A 21,661-nucleotide genomic window follows, 5' to 3' on the forward strand; every position below is an offset into this window, starting at 1 on the left:
AAGAAATTAAAAACAAACACACACACACACACAGACACAAATACAGATACAGATACAGATACATATAGCGAGACAGATACAGAAGTTAACTGCAACTCGCAAATCATTTACAATCGCCGCTGCTGCAAAGCTCAGCATAGCGTTCTCTAAATACCCTATAAACAGCCCATGAGCATTCATTTATCGATTATTTATGGCCTGCGCGCTTATGTATTTGCATAATATTTGTAAATCGCGTGTCTGTGGCCGCTTTGAGGGAAACATGTCTAGCAACAAAAGCGAATAAAACAGTTGCTATATATAGAAATGCTTAGAGCATCACTATTTATGAACATGCTCAGCTATCGATAACTATCTAGGTTTTTTGTAACATAAAACAACTATGATGGGCAAGTAAAAAAAGTATTGCCCTAGCATTATGGTAGATTAGTATTAATATTTGAAATCGCCGATATGATTTGATAATCATATACTGCTCATCGATACACGATATTGATATCGATATGTTATTGGAAATTCGCACAAATACGCTTATATGAAGCTTAACACGACAATCAGCTAAGTTTGCAGATTATGGTTAATATTAACTAGTTTAGTAATTATCGATAAACGATAACTGCTAGAAATATGTTAAGTGAAGCATATCATTAAATTTTTTTTCTTGAAATGAATACGATTAAGATGACGATAACTATAGCTAACGAAAGTTATTTTTGAAATGATTACGATAACGAGCAAGATGACGATAACTATAGCTAACGATAACTATCGTTAGCAGTACCTACTCTACATTCACAGTCACATACACCAGCATTTAATCTTAATCTCAATTATTTCTAGTATTAAATCGCGCCTGTCAGCCTAAGCGCATTCTCTATGACTTTACATTCAGCGCCAACAATCATTTATCGAACGATAGTGCTCGATAGGCATGTGCACGAATGTGGGGCTGGCGTTGAGTGGTGTCGTTTGAGTGCAGACCTTCGGCTGCCTGTTGCAAACGGTCTGACGCAGCTTGAATGCCCCTTGGGCCAGGCTCGCAACGACTCTAGCAACGGCAACGGAATGCGCTGGCAATTAAAATGAACTCACGCTGGCAACCCTGACAAAGACGTGCCGCCAGTTGGACGCACTGACGGGGCACACGATGTTAACTGCAACTGCAACTGCAACTGTCTACACATAGTAGATGCAGCGGCGGCGTACCAAGTCCGATGATGTGGAAATTAAAAGTGAAATAGAAAATCGCTGGCTGGACAAAGCAAACTGAGCGCGCGCGCGGGTCCGTTTCAATTCGTAAAATGTATGCGCAGTTATCGACAGCGTCGACAGAGGCTTCGGCGTCGGCGTCGGCGTCAGCTGCGACGCGATGTCGTTGCTGCGCACGCGCAACAAATTTGTAATGTTCGCGCCGTTGACGAAATAAAGCGCATGTTGTTGTCGTTGTTGTTGCTATAGTTGCTGTAACAGCCATAGCCAAGTTAAGAAAGAGTCGACTATGAAATGCGCTTGAAAAGCGTAAGCAATCGATGACAAGCTATCGATAACGGCTAATATTTAAAGCAATAAGCAAATTGTAATTATAGAAAATTTGATATAACAATTTTCAGAACTTAGGTGACAACTCCAAGCTGTGATTCACCGATCACAATCACAATCGATAGCAGGTTATCGATAACAGCTAATAGTAAAAGCAGCAAGCAAATTACAATTATAGATAATTTGATATAACAGTTTTCAGAACTTAAGTGACCAATCACAATCGATGTCAAGTTATCGATAAGAACTAATAGTAAAATAATTAAATAGATTTATAAGTATTTTGATATTATAGACGCACAAGATTTGGGAACAACTCCAAGCTGAGCTTCTACAGCGCCTGAAAGACACAAACAATCGATGTCAAGTTATCGATAACAACTAAAAGTTAAAGCCGCTATACAGATTTATAGATATTTTGATATTACAGACCTAACGGCTTAGATAACTCAGGTCACAAGTGGAAGCTGAGCTACTAAATAAATATGTAAAAGAATCGATAGCATATACAAAAACTGAAGTAAGCCAAAGTGTTTTTCCCAGCGTCAATTGTTTGTTTGATTGTTGTTGATCGAAGTGGTTAACAAGCTTTTGGGCCGAGGCAAGTTCGGTGCATCGGAATGCCACTTGTCGTGTGCTTGTCAAAACATAAAGCGAAGAATTTTCAAGAGGTTTTTGAGTATGTTTTGACAACTATATTTCAATTACTTGAATATCTGACAGACTTTAGCTGCCTAGCAGCAATTATGTTGAGTGTGCGTGTGTGTTCGTGTATGTGAGTGTGTGTGTGTGTGTGTACATCATCTGTTGTCTGTTAATGTGACTAACAAGATTAAAATCATGATGATCATCATTTTGAACTGGTTCGAAATTGAATTTGCCGCGCCTGCTTAGCGATCAATCAAAGCAGCCAATCAATCAACAGCCACAAGCTGACAGGAGAGATAGGGAGGGAGGAAGGGAGAGCGGGAGAGTGTAAGGCGGGAGATTGACTAACTGACAGCCATTTGAGGCATTTGACAGGCAAACACACACACACACACACACAGACACTAGAGAGCGGGAAAATTGTATTTACTAATGCCACAATTAGCAACATTGCAACAGCAACAACTACAGCTACAGCAACAGCAACAGCAGCCATCTCCATCTCCTTTTTTTGTTCACCTGCCACTCATGAACTCATTCGATTCAGCAGCTATCTCCGCCGGCTGTCAAACTGAAGCCGCTTGGCGAACAAACAATTAACACAGCAATTTGCGTTATGAAGCTGACAGCCGGAGCTGTCCAATGGCTCCAATTGCCCCAAAACGGACAACTGGACAACTGGACAACTCGACAGCTGGACAGCACACAGCCGCTTGGCTGGCCACTTCAGCATCCAATATGTGCCTGAGAGGCACTTCATCAGCCAATTGGGCCTGCCAGTGCAGGGCCACCGAGCACCCTCGTGCATGTCAGCGCTCGCCCTTTGCAGCTGTTTGCCGAAGACTTTTCGCAGCTACTTGGCGAACTCTCGGAATTGGCATGTCTCATCTGTTAATGCTTGTAGGGCATTGTAGTTGTCGCCTTTACTGTATGAAATTCGCATATATCTTAATTTGTATGCCTAATCAGAGCTTTGAACTCTGATTTTACTCAGCTCTCAGACTGCACAGCAGAATGTTACAGTAAATAGCTATTTTTTGTTACTAGCCCCTTCTATGCAATTCTCATCAATTCAAGTAATTAATGGGGTTTATCAATTTTGTATTCTTAATTCGGACTGTGAACTTTAAGCTTGCATAGTTCACTTATTTCAGAGTATAAGTGTCACAGACATCAACTAGCTCTTTTTGATTATTTACCTACCAATAGCAACAGACCTTTCTAAGCACTTCTCATAAATTCACGTAGATAGCTTTTTGAAATTAAACTTTACTCAGCTCTTAGACTAAAACTGTCGCTGACAGCAAATATCTCATTTTGATTATTAGCCTATCATATGCAACAAGTCTTTCTATGCATTTCTCATATTTTCAGCTATATAGTATTCCTAATCTTAAAGCTTTGATCAAATGACTCCGATTTTGGATCATTTTGAGTATTTACTTACCATAAGCAACAAGCCTTTCTATGCAGTTCTTATAAATTCAGACAGATCTTATATAATTTTGCCCCTTTTCAAGTCTACCTTAAATTTGAAATGATTTTGCAGCTGATTACAGAGTATAGCCTAGTCAATCAGTTTTAGTTTTTGATCATACTGTGAACTGGTTAATTGTTTGCTTAATGACGTGCGTTTATTTCAGTAGCCGATAAGAATGGACACGTTTTCATCAGCAGTCACATGCCAGTTGCCAGTTGCCAGTTGCCTGCTGCCTGCTGCCAATTTCCGTAAGCTAAGTCGGTTCATTGTGGGGCTTAAATGAACATGCTTTACGCAAGTTTCTACCTGGAAGCGGCTGAAAGTGGGAGGGTGTGGTGCGGGGTGAGAGCTGGCGAGCTAGAAAGAGACAGAGCTAACTAGATGGCTCGCGTGCTGTATGTCATGGATAATTAGAGGATTAACGACTCTGAACGTGCATTTTCGTCAAACGAATGCATGCGAAATGCATCAGCACTTGCATCGGAATGGGCACTTGAATTATTGATTCACTCCATATATAGGCCGCAGATTATTAGTCAGCTCTGAAAATATTTCGATTTGATTTCGTAGTTTCGAGTCTTTAAGACTAGCAGAGCTGTGGCATATAAAAAAGCAATATGCAAATAGTTTTCGCCAATGTGTGCCTATCATTTATTTAAGCTTGATTAAACTAATTTGATTTAATTTGCACATATGTCTATTATCTATGGAAACTTTGTTAACAAATTGTTTGCCTTTCACACCCAGAACTCATCTCAAGGGAAAGGGCTAGTCGAGAGTACTCTGGCGGACTTTGGCCGTTACGTCAGTTCGTAACCATTTTTTTTCCTTTTTTTTTTTGTTCGTTTTTGGCAACTGTTTGCAAGCCCAAAACCGTTTATGTAAAGGCAATTATGACAATTAAGTGGGCAACAACAGTTCGCAGGCAATTTGCTTGTTTTTTTTTTTTTCTTTCTATTTTGTTTTTGTTTCTGTTGCTCTTTCTAGCCAGAATTGTTGTCAATTTATTGCAGTTTTATGAAGTAAGCAAATGGTAAACAAACGAAAACAACAACAAGAACAAGCAGAGCCAAGGCATAGAGAAATAAATACAACATCGGCACGTCGAACGACGCACTTTTAGCCACATACAAATTGATTAATTAAAGTGAGTTTCGTTCGTTCTCTTCTCACGAAACTGTTTGTTGTTGTTTCATTTTTATATTTATATTTATTTTGTTTTTGTTTTAATGAGGGGATGCCATCGTAAGGGTAACATTTGGCTGGGGGCAGGGCGCACTGTATGCGCATCAAATTAGCGGACATCGTCGACGACAACAGGCGACGAATATTTGCCTCCATTTACGACAAGACACTCACACACACACACACACACTCACACATGCACAGAGAGACACAGCAACATCAATCATATTATCGCACTTCTCGTATCATCAGGCAGTTGGAGCATTTGAAAAGGAAAAGAACACCAGGCCACACAATAAGTTGCCAAAAGCCATTCATTAAACGCGAGCCAAGTCTCCAGCTAAAAAAAAAAAAAAAAAAAAAAAATAAAAAAATAAAAAAAAATTCCTAAACTGCTGGCCATAAAAATCTAGTGTCGAGTATCGTTTAAAGTCGCTAACGACAATAGCTGTAGTGTAGTTACGCTGATCAGGTGCATACATACACACACACATATATATATATATATATATATATATATATATACATATACTTAGCAAATAATCATATCTATATTCTTTTTTTTAAATGTATTTTGCTTAATTAAAAACTCATACTAAAGCTGGCAACTATTGCAACTGTCACATGCTAAGTGCACATATTTGAATATTGCATTTATATAAAAAATAAAAAATATTATATTTAATTCAAAAAATAAAATTCAAAAATAAATTACCTAGCTAACAAAAACAAAATAAAATAAATAAATAACAATAAAAGTAATAAAATATAATAATAAAAAAAAAAATAAATAAATAACGAAATAATTAAATAAATAAATCATCAAACTTAAAGATCAAAGGAAAAAAATTCTGAAATTTTTGCTACATATTGATGTGCTTGACTAGAAAAAGCTTCCTTCCATTTCTTATGAAAATATTACAAAGGAAAAATGCCCAGTCATGGTTAGATCTAACACAAGAATATACGAACAACATATGGCATACATCCTACATTTCAATTACATATCCTTGCAGACAATCCAAATTGAAGTATTTATTTTGTTTACCTACTCATTCGATTTCCGCAAAATGTTCGACTAGTTCAACAAACTCGACTCGGGCTGATAATGCGCCTGCATTGGCTGGCAAAGACAATCTATGTGACGATCGATAGGACGACTGTGTCACTGAACCCATTGGCAGCAAAAATGGCGAGCAGTTTATTTCCGGCTTTCGGTTAGAGCTGGGCTCTCCCTTGTCGCCATTGCGGTTTGGTCGGGTTCGGGTCTGCTCCACAGGAACTGGCGCAAATTGTATGCCATTGCAAATGTGCAAAATGCTTGCATCTATTTACTACTTTATGTGTGTCTTTCCCACTCTCTCTCTCGCTCTGTCTCTCTCTCTCTCTCGCTCTCTCTGTCCCTCTCTGTGTATGTGTAAAATAATAATACTGCAGTGCCACGACGTAAAATGGCCGGCACTGGAGACTTGGACATGCAGTGCAGCCCCTGAGGCACGCCCACAAAGAAATGAGCCCCCTGCCCGACCTTCTAGAGTAGCCCATGCAATAGGTCTTCCGGTCGTATACCACCCCCCCGCCCACCGCTCGCCTTGTGGCGATTCGAAAGCTTCCTATGTCATTATCATAATGCGTACTAAATTTATGAGCGCATATTTATGTATTATAGCCAGTCATAAAAAAATACAGGTGGCGGAGAAGCTTTCAATGTGACGCCATTAGATACTCTTACCGTTCGATAGTTGCAAATTTGAAGTAACTGATAAGAAATTTCTATGAAACTCTTTATACTTTATCAAACTTGTCAATAATAAGTCTCACTGTCAATAAGATTTAAATTTTAGGTGCATTCGCTTTAGAGTTGTTTTTAGTTTAACAACTTCAACTTGTCAAAAATAAGTGTCGCTATCCATAAAATTGTCTATGGATTCATTCAATTTTAGGTGCGATTTTCTAAGTTTCTTTTAGTACAACAATTTCAATCTAATTTGGTAGACTATCAACGTTGTCTCAATTTTAGGTGGAATTTGCCAAGATTCTTTTAGTACAACACAATTTCAATCTAACTTAGTATACTTTATAGATTTATTTAATTTTTTTATATATTATATAATTCTCTAAAATTAAATATGAGATGCATTTTTTCAAGTTCCTTTTAGTGATACAATTTCAATTTGTGCATATAAATATTTATTATTATTATTTATTATTATTATTATTATTATGGGTATATTTGTTGAGATTAGCTCTCCCGTGGCGAGGGTATACAAACATGAGTGCGAGGAGGGTGAGTAGGCAGCGTTATTGCTACTGCTTTACGTATACGTAATATACTTGTAAAAATCAGTGACAATGCTTTGTTTTTTTTTTTTTTTTTTTTTTTTTTTTTTTTTGTATTTATTTTTTGTTTTCATTGGGCGGGCATTGCGGACATATAATCAGTTCTCAAGTGCTCCAGATAAGCCTCAAGTGGCTGGGGCTATTGGACAGCAATTGCAATAAGCTATAAAGAACTTTGTGGCATTATCAATATCACAATGCTTCGACTGAGATTGAAAAGCCGAGTTCCGTTCCCATCGCATCGCATCGCATCACCCTATCTAGCTGCAGGTAGGCATTGGACAATCTGTTTGCCATTCATATTGAGACTACTTAACTACTTGACTCCCCCGAATCGCTGCTGCTGCTGCTGCTGCTGCTGTCTATTGTTGCTGCCTGCCTCATGCTCGATAGATAGATAGCCTTTTATCGATTCGCATTACTGACATCACTGACAAAATATGCATGCACACATGTGTGAGTGTGTGTGTGTGTGTGCGTGTGTGTGAGTGTGCGTGCATGGAGAAATGTGTCTATATGTATATGTTATACACAATAGATAAGCGAAGATTGAGGGCGCGGCAGGAAGTGGGCCGAGCTGAAGGGCATGCGAAGGTCAAGCGTTTGCCACAAATCTGCCAGGCGCGTCAATTAATGCCTATGATGCGCGTTTCATGTGATTGGGGGCATGCAACAGGAGGCAACGAAATGCCAGCTGATTGATATTTGTCTTAAGAGAATCGCACAGTCGTTTTTTTTTTCTTCTATCAACTTGTTGTGCTGATGAATGTAATTATCTAGTGATATAATATAAGCAGGCAGATGTTTTCGTGAGCTCCTCACATTATTACATATTTTTATATTTATTAGAAAAATACATTAACTGATTGCTTTTTATATTTTATATGACTTAGGTACTGTTATATGACACAAATTTGTCTTTTAAGTTAAGGATATACAACATACACCAGCGGTCGTAAAAATAGTGCGACTGATAAATAATACCATAAAAATGGAAAAAAATATATTGAAAATCATTATTAATTTTGATTATGATATTAAATTTTATCACTAAAATATTTTCTAAAGCATTTAGTGCTTTGGTACTACTTTGAAGGCAGCTCTCTTTATAAGCATTTACATAGATCAGAAATGGTAGTTAACAGTTTTAGTTTAACATTTCTATGATCTAAGATATCTAAGGTCGCAGACATATCTATATAGAAACCTAGCTGGATATACTGCTTAATCTAGCTCAGCATCCATTGAGCCTCTCAATTGTGGGATCTGTATCGCAGCTGGAGATTTTGTACTCAGGACTGAAGTTGTTGCAGTTGCAGTTTCAGTTGTTTCCTGTGCGTGGGTCGCTGCACTCTAGACGTGCTGCCCGGGCTGAATGCAATTCATTTGGCATATTTGGTTCAACAACCCGTCGCAACTTTACGGCTATTATCGCTGAATGCCGGACAGCGCACACCGCACACCGGACGACAGTTGTCAGGCTATGTTGGCCAGGTGAGCGCAGCCGAGACTCTTAGATATACATACAGCACAAAACAGTAATGAAAATGCTTCTATATACAAATACACCTATATATACATATATATAAGTGTATATAAGTGTGCACATAAGACTAAGAATTTCATTGCAAGCCGTTCGTTGTATTTGCTTGGCGCTGTGAAGTTCAAGGACCAGAAATGCAGCCAGGCGCAAAGTGAAGCCATCAGCTGCGAATCCTTTTCATGTGCCCCGTCCATAGCACTTTGTGAATGTGTCCTTGTCAAAACCCTTTTGTTGCCATCAGCAGGCCACCCGCTGGACGGCCCAAACAGCTCTTGGCTCGCCTAAAATGCTCGCTTGGCATTTGGATTTTCATTATTTTCACGTTCACTTCTTAAATTTTCTCTTGGTTTTTTTTTTGGGGTTTTGTTTTTTTTTTGCTATTTGCAAAATAGTCTAAGGACAAGCTCAATGCCAATATACAGTTTGTTTGGCTCTTGAAATATTAGTTCGCTATCGGCGCTTTATTTTCTACTCGGGTTTTCTTTCTTCTTCCTCCTCCTATTTTTTATTGTGTTTTATTCGGATGTCTGTCTGGCTGCCCATTTAAAATTCAACGGGCTTAAGTGAGACGCGCCAAGAACGCCACATTGAATGATGTGGATACGATTGGTATCCTACAAAGCGAGCGACAGAGATAGAGAGAGTGTGAGAGAGAGAGAGAGCGGTAAAAATAACAAACCAAAGTGTTGAGCAGCAATGTCATGTCATATCGCCAGTTAGATGGAGAAAGAGACTTCAAAAAACCACTTAAAAACATTTCAGCGGCCTTAGACTAAAAAAAATACCCAAGAAGTGCAGAGATATAGCAATCTTAATGGTGGATAAAGAGGGAGTCATGAGCCAACCATGGCAGTAAAAGAGAGAGCTCGAAATAGGATTGCAATTTGTGTTTACTGTATTGCGATGTAGTTAGTTTACATAGTATGGTATATAGATATATGTGTAGTATGGTATTGGCATTATAGTATTATTTGTATAGGTATAGTTGGTATTTTTAGAAATTAAACTTACAACTTTTCTCTTACAAAAGTTACTAGCATTAAGCTTCTATGAGATTCACATAGAAAGACTTTGATTTAAGAGCTTTCTGCTTGTTATATGTATGTATGCATAAGGAAAGGTATAGAAACACATTGATAATATGTATGTTCTCATAGAATATATGGTAGAGATACGATTAGATATGTTTATATGTATATATATTTATATTGATAATATATGCACTTTCTCGTCTCTAGATTACTCATAGACAATCAGATATATCAGTGATATATGTATACATATATTTTCTCATGCATTTGCCACATTGATTAAGCAGTTAATGGGCAGATAAGTGCTGTTGGGATGTCTGTGCGTCTGGTCCCACTGTGCGGATACGTTATATGCACGATGAATGAGTGACATTGTGTGCTTTGCTCAACGCAGTTGCCTGCTGGGCCATATTCGCGGTCGCTTAGATGACATACGAACGCAGACACACAGACAGACAGACAGACACACACACACTCACGCACATTCATGTGGTTAAATGTTTTAGTAGCTTACGGTATACCCTTACGGAATTTTTGTGCGATATTTTTGTATTTGAAACCACATAAATTTGTTGCCTCAATCAATGAATTGATTGCATAGATCATATAGCCACGATTCGTTTCATGACTTGAGGGTCTTTAGCCTTAGTCATGAGCCAGTGCTTATCAAGAGTATTTGCTGATCGGTGTGCTGCTGGCAAGCTGCTTGCTTTTGTTTGTTGGGCGTTTTGGGTCGTTTCGTGCCTTTAATGCCGTTTATCGCTTGTCACTTGTCAGCCGTCGCCTTTGGTCTTTTGGTCTTTTTTGCTGGTCTCTGTTTGCCACTTGTTACGCGCTTTTTCACTTGAAACGTCCAAATATTTGACATTCATAATGGTTGGCCGCTGGCCAAGCCGTTCACTATCCGGCAATTGGTCTTTTATGGCGCTGCGCTGTGCTGTGCTGCGATTGCGATTGCGTGCCCTGCATGAGACATTAGATGCGACGATATGACATGAGCCAAAGCCCAGTTCCGTAATCGCATGCCGAGCTTGGCTCGGTGAGTGCAGCTGTCAAGGTTCTGGCTTAGTTTCTCCCTCTCTGTCTCTCTGCCTCTCGTTTCTCTCGCTTACGTAATTAGCTGCATAGATTGCCGATAATTATAATGCCCGTTAAACGATGTTGTTTAATGTATCTCTCGTTATGCTATCGACCCGTCAACAATGCAACCAAGTGCCGCCCCCCTGGCCTCACTCGTTGAGCTCAGTTCAAGCTATGTTTTGGCACACAACAGAAACACATACACTCTTACGTTGTGATGAGAGCATGCTCTTATCCAACGACTAAGTGTGCCCCTTGCACTTTGGCTCTCTGTACAAATTGCCAGAAAATTATAGACATTTGTCGTCGATTGTTGTCGTCGAAGAGCATTCGAATGCAGTGGGAATCGCGTGTCTGGCTTGCATTTCACAGCAATGAAGTTAACAAATTACTGCCAAGTTTTATTATTTGTTGTGCACAACAAAGATACACGCACACACACTTACTTACATAATGGCTCGCTTGACATTGAAGCATCGGTTTCGTTGGTTTAGTGACTATATATGACAATATAAATGGGCTTTAAAGCAATTCAATATTGATTGATCCTCAATTCGATACGCATTTAGTTGCAGTGCTTAGCATAAGTTCTAAAATTATAGAAGCTATACAAGTTCTGATTAGAGATCTAAGGATTTTCTGCTTTGAATCATCTTTTATAGCAATAGAAAGAAGCTCTGAAGTTATAACAAATAATCTACAGATTTATTGATGGATTCTCAATTTGTTGCGCATTTAATTGTTGACTAGTTCTATGTTTATAAAAGATATAACCTTTTGTTTAAGAGCTTGGATATATCGTTTCATTGTGTTGCACAATTGAACTTTATTTTAAGAGGTTTTTCATTTTAATCATGAATTTTAATAATACAAAGAAGTTGTGATATCTCTCTTATTAATTTGTTAACAAATCTACAGTTTGATTGATTCTTCATTCTATTAATTGATCTTCAATTGAATGCGCACTTTGCTGTAATAATTTGTTTAAATCTATCTAGATATTTCAGATGATTGTGTTGCTCAATTGAAATTCATGCTTAATCAACAATTTATAATAATAGAAAGAAGAGATAACTTACAGAGATCTCAACACAATCTTGAATGAAGATCTTCAATTAAATATATATTTATCTCTAATACTTAATATAATTATACTTAATTGATAATAAGATTTTATATCATTTGTTTTATATATCACTTAGTTGCATTACTCAATTGAACTTCAGAACTTTTCTTTGTATATATCATAAATCTTAGCTTGTTCACAAATCTTGCACAGAATTAATGTAATGTATGTAAATATGCAATTGAATTGATACAGGTGAATGTGATTAAAAATGCATTTAATATTCATTAATTAAACGATCAATTAGTGTTATCCAGCAATGAATAGCGTTAGCGTCCGATAGGCCAAGCAATTTGAAATTCTAATTTAACAATTAATAAATTGCTGATAACTTGATGACTGAGCGCGACACAATTATAACAAGTCCGTAATGTTGATATGAAAGATAAAGCTAAATATATTAAACAATTAATTTTTGTTTATCTGTTTGAGATTGCCTTTTACGTGTTGCATATTGAAATGAATTGGTTGAAGGATTACAAAAGATGAGATTGCATAAGACCTTAATCCAGATCGTTTTGTAGCGCTGACACTTTCGCCGGCCGTCAAGTGGGCGTCACCTCCAGCATTGGACATGACATGTTGCCATGGCCAGATCGTTCGGTTTGTCAATCTGACAGTCATCCAGTCATTCAGTCATTCAGTCATCCCGTCACCAAATTACGAACTCATCTCACATTTAAGCACAATCTCGCCTGCTGACACCTGCTCTTCCTCCTCCTTGCTGGCACTGTCTGGAGGCAGACGGAGGCAGGGGCGTGGCGTTGGTGAATGTTGCCCGTCAATCTTGTGTCTAATTAGAAACATTTCAGCAGTCAGGCCGAAACGTGTGCTGGCATAGCCTCCACTTGCTTGTGGTCTTGCCAAAAAATCCAAAAAAAAAGAAGCAAAAAAAAAAAAAAAAAAAAAAAAAAAGAAAGAGAAAGAGGGGGAAAAAATGGCAAAATCGAAATAACATTTTTGTCATTTTGTAATACATTTCGTCATTTCGTGTGGGAGCCCTTGAAATTGGGTATTACATATGCATGAAAATTTCATTTAGCCAAACAAGTAAATCGAGGGTAACGAATGCTACGCTTTAATTATGCATTTTGTAATACTACAATATATAAATATATATATATATAAATACTCTTATAAATGGCAAAAAGAATTTTATATATATTTTTATGCATAAATGTTGTTTAATTTGCGTCATGCGATTGAAAATCGATTTGACAGCAACGCACGTCTATAAATTCTTGAACGAGATAACTGTCCGAAGCGAAGCGAAGCTTCTGAGATGGAGGACACACTCACATAGGCACACAGACACACACACACACACACTAACACACAGACACACACACCTCATATCTCTCGTTTCAGTGCTGTCCATCTGGGCAGCTGATGTTGTTTGCTGAACTATTCATAAATTTTATATTTACACGCCTCGGCTGAGCCAACAGTGGGGAAAGGAAAGCGAAAGGGATGGATGCATTCACACGCGATTAACGCCAAATCTAACCAGCTATTATAATCATTTCTCGCCCAGCTCAGCTACTTCAACATAATTTTCAAAAGAAATATGTGTTAAAAATACATTTTTATTGATTTTTATATATTCCTGTTGCCTCGTGTTGTTGCTGTTGATGGTGTTGCTGGTGTTGATGGTGTTGCTGCTGTTGATGGTGCTGTGTGTTGGCCTTTTGTGGTAATTTTGCATGCCCTTGCCATGGTTCGCCTTGCTTTGGCTCGCCTTGCTAACCGCTTGCCCCACCTAGCAGCCGTCTCCTTGGCAAATGCCACGTACCGGCTCCGTTGCCCGTCTGACAGTTTTACATATGCTCAGTGCGTTTGCGAATTTGCGATTTGCGTTTAATTAGGCGCAAAAAATGCCATAAACAGCCAAATGGCAATCGACGATAGCGTTACCAATTCCAATTTCAATTCAAAATAGACCTAGTGCTGCACACTCTGGCTGTTGCTGCTGTTGGGGCTTGCTTGCACCACCGAAGATCACCTGCCCCACCTTATCGTTTAGCAGCTATGCGCCTATTTACGTCCATCAACCCCTCCCCGCAACCCAGGCCGGCAGAGGCAGGGCGCATTTGATACTGAGCAGCGCCAGGTGTTGCTGCCGCTTTGTACAGCTGACGGTGCATTCCAACTGCATTGCCGCCAGCGCCAAAAGACCGTGCAAATAGTAATGAGGCACTGAGCCAACAATAAATAAGCTACAGCTGCAGATAAGGCAGCCCTCAAATGGGGAACTGAACTTCCCCCAAGCGGGAAGCGGGGAGCGGAGAGTGGAGGTCGGAAAGCTGACTGATAAGCGGGCATCTCTATGGCAATAGCTGACTAATATTCGCTGCGACTTGGCCAAGCTAAGCATCAATCAGAGCCTGCAATGATTTGTTGTCTAGGCTACGTAAAAAGTTGAGCTGGCAATGTGATATATGAATGTATATATATATTTATTTTTATTGACAATTGCTGGCATATGCTGAAAGGATATCTCCAGATATTTCCTAGTAAATTCAGCAGTCCAATATGCCCGCTCTATCTGCATTAGCTGGGTGAAATTTACATTTGCTGGCAAACAGTCAAATTCATGGTTCGGGCGTAATTTCAACTAAATTGTTGTACAAATTCGTTTGCAAATCTCATACGAGTCAAACCAAAATCTTAGCATAATCTCACATCAGATGCGAACATCTTGGACACAAAACAATGACTCACTGACAATTAGGGCAGAGAGATGGAGAGGGGGAGAGTGCAAGAGAGAGAGAGAGAGAAAAGACATATACTAAACATCTTTTTGGGGTCCAGAGCAATGGTCCATATATACTCATAAATAACCCCACTCAAGCTGATGCTGACATCACGGGACAACAGCAGCTGAGGCAAACAAATATTGACATACATACACATACACATACACATACTTATACACATATATATGTATGTGTGTGCCTGTTTATGAACATAAATAAATGTGTGTAATACACATGTTTGTACATAAATTTCATTATGTTTAGCAATGAAACTTGAATTTAACACGTGATAATCAACTGAGCCCATGGCACCAACATCTGGACAAAATCTGCACATGTACGAGTTCCTTATAACTACAGCAGCAAATTGGCCAATTGATTGGGTTATATATGCACACATACACACATATATAAATAATGTATATATATAGATATATTTGCCAAGCGGGGCCAGATAAAAGCCATACAAAGTTGGCCACTCTTTGAGCCTTTGCGCTGCTGCTGTTGCTGCTGGTGCTTGGCATGCTGGTCCGCTAATTGATTTGTCGTAGTCATTTTGCAAAAGGCAAAAAAAAAAAAAAATTAAAAGGAAAATACAAAATTCTGATAGATCTGAGTATGCACGACTACTAGCTACTCTGTATGCAAAAAAACAGTTGTAGGAATTATAAAAAGTTCAACTAAGCTCTTCTCATTTGATATAATTTATTTCTAGCTCCTTTCGTGCTTTAATTTATTAATAAACTAAAATTGAAACTAATTTGACTTTTCACCCACAACCCATATACTCGCTATCTATTCGGTTTTAATACAAAATTCTGATAGCTCTGGGTATGCACGACTACTAGCTACTCTGTATGCAAAAGATATAATTTGATATAATTTATTTCTAGCTTCTTTCGTGCTTTAATTTATTAATAAACTAAAATTGAAGTGAACAACCCATATGCTCGCTTTCTATTCGGTTTACAGTGTGTGAAAAGGTCGAAATGTCAAGAGTGTTTTCTGCCTCTCCCGCTGGCCCACCCCATGTTTGAAGTGTAATTAACTTATAGCTTAAAATATATGTATAATTAATTATCTCTGATGCAGGTGCACCAGTGGCGAGGGTGGGCGGGCGTGTGCGTGTGTGTGGGCGTGGGCGTGCGCTCCGCATATGCTGTATATCAACAAATTGCAATCGGAAACTATTGTCTGATTGAATTTTCTTTGGCAGTGCCGCAGCGTACCAAAGGTTGCTTTCATTATAAATATTTATGGTGCCACATGGCGTATGAGTTTGCGTCTGCTTCTGTCGAAGACGAACAAAAAATGGCAGCACAGCGAGACGAAAGTCCAATAAAATGTTTAGTAATAGCATATTTTTCCAGTGAATTTTCAAGAATGCCTTATGCACTGCCTTCTTTGAATGGACTTTTTGAACTGGGCTGCAAGTGAATTTTGCTATTTTTGAATATGAAATAGAGTGGGAATTGTTGAGTCTGTATACCAAAGTGTTTAATCAGGTTGAGTTTTCTTTACTCTAATGTAAGTGCTTTTATGTGCTATATATTTGATTAAATATAAGGATTACTTAGATAGCATATATTACTTATATATTGTTTATATCTCTTTTTGATCAGGAAGTGCTGTCTTGAGCGATCCTATTCGCTCTTCTATTTGTCCGCATGAAATATACAATTTTGTTTTATACGAGTTTAACGTTTCTTTTCGATAACTCATTTTATTCTATTATCGATATATAAGTCGAGATATTGACTCTAATTATAATATAACTTGAAACCTGTAAGATGTAGAGATAGTAATTGTTTCATGTAAGGACTATGAACAAGATATATTGGGGGCCATCTTGTGATACCTTCTATAAAGCGAACTGCAGGAGAGCATTGTGGCATAAACAAACACCACAGCGATCGAGGAGTATACAATAAACAAATAAAGGGCACTTGTGCTCCCATTACCTCCCTGCTCCCATTACACACCAATGACTATTGCAATAATTTACATAGCGTATTAGAAAGGAACTTTAAACTAAAACTAGTTGCTTCTGAGCGAGAAACAGCTCAGCATAGATCTCTCTATCTAGTCCAATTAGACCTCTGGGTCTGAGCTCTGAGTAACCCCCATCAAAAGCTACTCAGAGAAAGAGAGTAGCTTGGCATAAAGTGGTCTGAGTCATAAATCGGAGTGCACTATAAGTCGTTGTAGCTCACCCAGATATGATCTATAAATATATCGACAGTTCAATACTCCAAGAATTTTTTAAAATTTATATAAAATTTATTATTGCTGGGAGAGTTGAGAAAAATCTGTTTTAAATAGTATATAGGAACATCAGCTATAGTGTTATGCCTGACTGGAATATTCTTGTGCTTCTTCTTTGCATAAGTTTGCGAATGCCGTATATATTATCGTAATCGAAGAAGTCATTCATTAACTGTAATTTTGGTTCATTAATTCGCCAGCTATGATCAATACTAATCCAATTTAATTGAGTTGCATTTGCGCCAGAGAAGAAGCTATAAAATTATTTGTACACACATTAAGTGGCTTCTGGCTTCTGGCTTTTGGCTAAACATTTGTATTTGTGTTTGCATTTGTATTTGTATTTGTATTTGTGTGAGGCACTTTTTGGTTTCCTTTTTTCCAATTGTATCTCAATGTTTTTCCGGCGTGTGCGTCAATTTGTTTTCGCTGTGTTGTGTGCCGTTGGCATTTGTTTGGCTTGTGCTTAATTTGTTTGGTCGAGCTTCCTGGGCAGACGGCGAGCGTTTCTATATACGGTATTTGGCAATTGGAAATTTATAATTGAATTGATTATAATTACACATATTTGCTTCATTCTGCCGCCGCGCACCAAATCACAAAAGTCTTCTCAAACTAACGATAATCATCAATTGCTGCTTGCTAATGATAATTAATGGCCGGACGTCTGCGACTCTTAATTGCTGTCAATTGATACAATCGAAAATTGGGTCTTACTGTTCAAACAGTCGGACAGACGACAAATCGACAAAATCGTAAAATCGAAAAATCTGCAATCAGAAATCTGTGCAAAATTCTAATTGAAGACTTTTACATGACGCTGCATTTGCAATTTTGTCGCCATTGATTGACAGCCCCGAAGCCCTCCTCCCCCCCCCTGGCTGGCAGGAGGGCGTGGCCTTTAATTGAGTAAACGTCCGTTTTGATTTTTTTTTTTTCTTGGCAAAGAAATTCATTAAGCGCCCCGTAGAAGCTGCTCACATGCATCCGTCAAAGCGGAAACATTGAAAATCACAAGAAATTTTCGTGTTTTTCTGACATTCGGTTTTTGCCTAACCATTTTCTTTTACTTTCTGTTTTTGATATTTGCCTTTCTTTGTTCTTGTTTCTCGTTTTTTTTTTCTGATTATTTAAAAATGCTTTTGTTGCTGTTGCTGTGTGGGCGGACCGGACCGGATAGAGGGAGCCACATTGCTGCCAAGAACTTGCTGGTCAACCAAATTGCGCGTGTCCGCAAGACTGGCAAGAACATCATGCGATTTTTGGCAAGTCACTTTATAATGTAATGCTCGACTAGATGTCACCTGCGGCAAACAGATCACCGTTAGATGACGCCATTTAGCAAACAGCAATCAATCCCCCCATTACATTGTGTGCCCACAGAGCTATTAGCTGCATGCATTTAAATGAGTTGGAGAATATCGACAGCATCATCATCATCATCATCATTTAGAGATTGCAAATAAGTTAATATTAAACAGTCGTACTATCATCAGAGTTGAGCTTATTGGAATTAATTTAAATTCATATACAACTATTTTGCAAAACTCGAAATATCAGGTATTAATATTTTCCTTGTTATCTATCCTATATGTTATTATCTGTTATCTATCCATCTATCCATATCTATCTGTCTATATCTACATAGTATATATCTACGACAAATTTAGACTTGAAAGGGTGACCGTAGAACTCTCAGGTCTTACTGATAAAGTACCTCGTATAAAAAAAAAAAAATAAAAAACTTTTTCTTTGCCCACTTTTCTTAAATTTGTTTTCATCTTTCGTTTTATGAATGAAATTTAAGTGCATTTTTGTCAACTCTGACTAAAACGTAAACTCACTTATCTACTGGCCGTAAACTAGCTAGTTTGTATTTTAACTCAATTTTAATTTTTATTTCTATTTTCTTTTGAGCTTAGCTTTTCACATTTGACTTCTAATTTGCTTCTATGGCTGCCTTCACCTGGCGTCACCTTGAACCTTGGTTCTCGCTTGAGTTTTAGTTTTCTCTTTAGTTGATTTCTTTAATACTGACCTGGTTCTCGCTTTGCCTTTCGACTTGCCTCTCTCTGCAGTTTTTTATGCGCTTCTCTGGCCATGTTCATTTGTTTTGTTTCTCTGCGTGTGTTGTTTAATTGTTTCTCGTACAATTCACTACTCGGCTTATTTATGCTGTCTATACTAATTAATCAATATTTGAGCTTGACTCCAACTCAATTCGGTTCAACAATTCGTTGAACCTCGCCAGAGAATTTTGCGAGGTATTATCTATATATCAGCATAGCTCATATGTTGTTTTATATATCGCCATATCGAAACATTTGCGAGCTGCTACTATTTGAACAGCTGATTCGATCTGGGCCTGGGGTTGGGCCAGGGCCAGGGGCAGGGGCTGGAGCTGTGGGGCTGTGGGGCTTTGGGGTGTGCAATGTACTACAACTACTGTACTACTGTAATGACTGACTCTGACTATTTGCTCGTGGCGTTTGCGTTTGTTTGTTGTCTATCTTTTCCGCTCGCTCGACGATTTCTTACCTATTTGGCAGCTTTAATAATTTCGATGTGCGCGCATTTTGCAATTTCTCGGCATTTATGATTATGATTTTAGGACGTGAATATTTTTAATTTATATTCACATATTCACATACTTAATGTTTATTTGTTTTTGTTATATTTTGTGGCTCGCCTTCCCCTGAACCAAGCAGCAAACCGCCTCCAAAGCAAATCCAAAACTTTTCTACCCATTCTATAATGCTTGCGGATGTATGTGTGTGTGTGTGTGTGTGCGTGTGTGCTTGTGCGTGTGGGCTTGTCCAATAATTCTATTTGCGGCACGGCAAGTGCCCGACTTGTTTCAAAATGTATTTTATTTATTCTATTTATTTTATTTTATTATTTTTTTTTTTGAGTTATGCAATTGTAAATATTTCACACCGCATTTTATAAATTTGCGTCAAATGAAATTCGTGTGGTTTTGTGAAATATTTTCATTGTTTATTATTAATATTAACCCGCATATTTATGTGTCTAATAAATTGCCGAGGTGCTTCAGTTCATTTCATTGCTGTCGTCAATGAACTCATTTCAACTGTACAATTAGATTCCGTTAATTGTCAGCGAAACGCATCAAAGAGATTATGAAGTATTAAAAGACTAAATACGAATTTTGGTATTGGCAAAGTAATCGGTGTGGTTATTATGCAAGTACATATAATGCATAATAATTATCATCGTATTGCTTCTTGCTGGAATTTGAGCCCTGATCTCTCGGTTGCTTGAATTACTTTGTGCATCTCTTGTGATCTCTTTGCATGCCCTGAGCTCGTTGTGAATGTGTATAAGGTGTATAATTATCTTGTGCGATTGTGTGTAACAGGCAGAAGGAGGCGTGGCTGTAAGTAGTATATACTGTACATACTAAAATTGTCTGTTTGCCTATCTGTCGATTCATTTGTTTGTTGCGAGTATACGAGTACATGGCAAAGCCATAGAATATTAATTTTAATATATGTTTTCTTTTTGTTGTACCCATATTCCAGTTGATTACTTAACTATCTATACATATAGTTAAATATTGATATTTGAGGTAGTATTTGAACCAGAACTTGACAATCCCAAAGGCCTTATATAGCACATTGAGTTTGGATTTTTACGTAATGAATACACAGATTGCAAAAATGGTTGATTTTTCTCTGTTTTACATTTGAAATAGCTGAGTCAGGGTATCTTCATGTCGAGCATACTTTTATATGCTCTTATTACCCTTATGCAAACTCCAATGGTTCTAATATTTGCCAACTGCCTTCAGTTAGTTCCGCAATGGCTATCTTCTTGTCAAGCACTGCCTGTCAGCGGATTCTTACAAGATCTTCTCTTTCATAAAATATAGTATATTTGGCTAGTTAGTTCAACTTGAATGTTTGCTAACATATCATTACCAGTCAGTTCTGCAATGGGTATCTTCCAGTCGAGCACTCCTAATTAGCTCACTCTTACAAAATCTTCTCTTTCATATGCAAGCGAATACAATATTTTTTTCCTTTTAATTCAACTGCAATATTTGCTTAACGCCTCGCCTTCAATTACTTCTCCAATGGGTATCTCTTAGTCGAGCAATTCCTATTAGCGCACTCTTCTAAGATCTTCTCTTTCATATGCAAGCTTAAATGCAATATATTTGCCCAGTTAGCTCAGCTGCAATATTTGCTAAAATATCACTACCAGTTAGTTCTGCAATGGGTATCTTCTAGTCGAGCACTGCCTGCCAGCGCACTCAGACAAGATCTTCTCTTTCACAGAGAAGCTCAAATACAATATTTTTATCCAGTTAATTCAACTGCAATATTTGCTTAACGCCTCACCTTCAATTACTTCTCCATTGGGTATCTTCTAGTCGAGCTTGCTGCTCTCGTCTATTTCTGTGCACATCTCTGGTATTCCATGCTGTTTACGCTGACTTGTCGGATACTTTATGTGCGAGTACTTTTGAGCATTCGCTAAATGAATTTGTGCATAATATTTTAATGAATTTAACGGATTGCCGCATACAAATCATCATTTATCTTCTGTCGCCGCAGCAGCGGGCATAAGTATGTGGCCCGCCTGGGCGCTTGTGTCATGGGCGTGGGCGTGGCACGCAAATATACATATATGTATATGTGTATA

At 38.1% G+C, this 21,661-nt stretch overlaps 1 protein-coding gene across 7 annotated transcripts in view; it reads left to right on the plus strand.

Annotated features, from left to right (window-relative positions):
* Positions 1–21,661, plus strand: part of LOC6584459 (Ca(2+)/calmodulin-responsive adenylate cyclase) — a 44,078-nt gene that overhangs the window by 6,535 nt on the left and 15,882 nt on the right. The gene's annotated exons all lie outside the window — the stretch shown is intronic.

This window comes from Drosophila mojavensis, unplaced genomic scaffold (assembly GCF_018153725.1).
Source record: "Drosophila mojavensis isolate 15081-1352.22 unplaced genomic scaffold, ASM1815372v1 contig_136, whole genome shotgun sequence".
Classification (NCBI taxonomy): Eukaryota; Metazoa; Arthropoda; class Insecta; order Diptera; family Drosophilidae; genus Drosophila; species Drosophila mojavensis.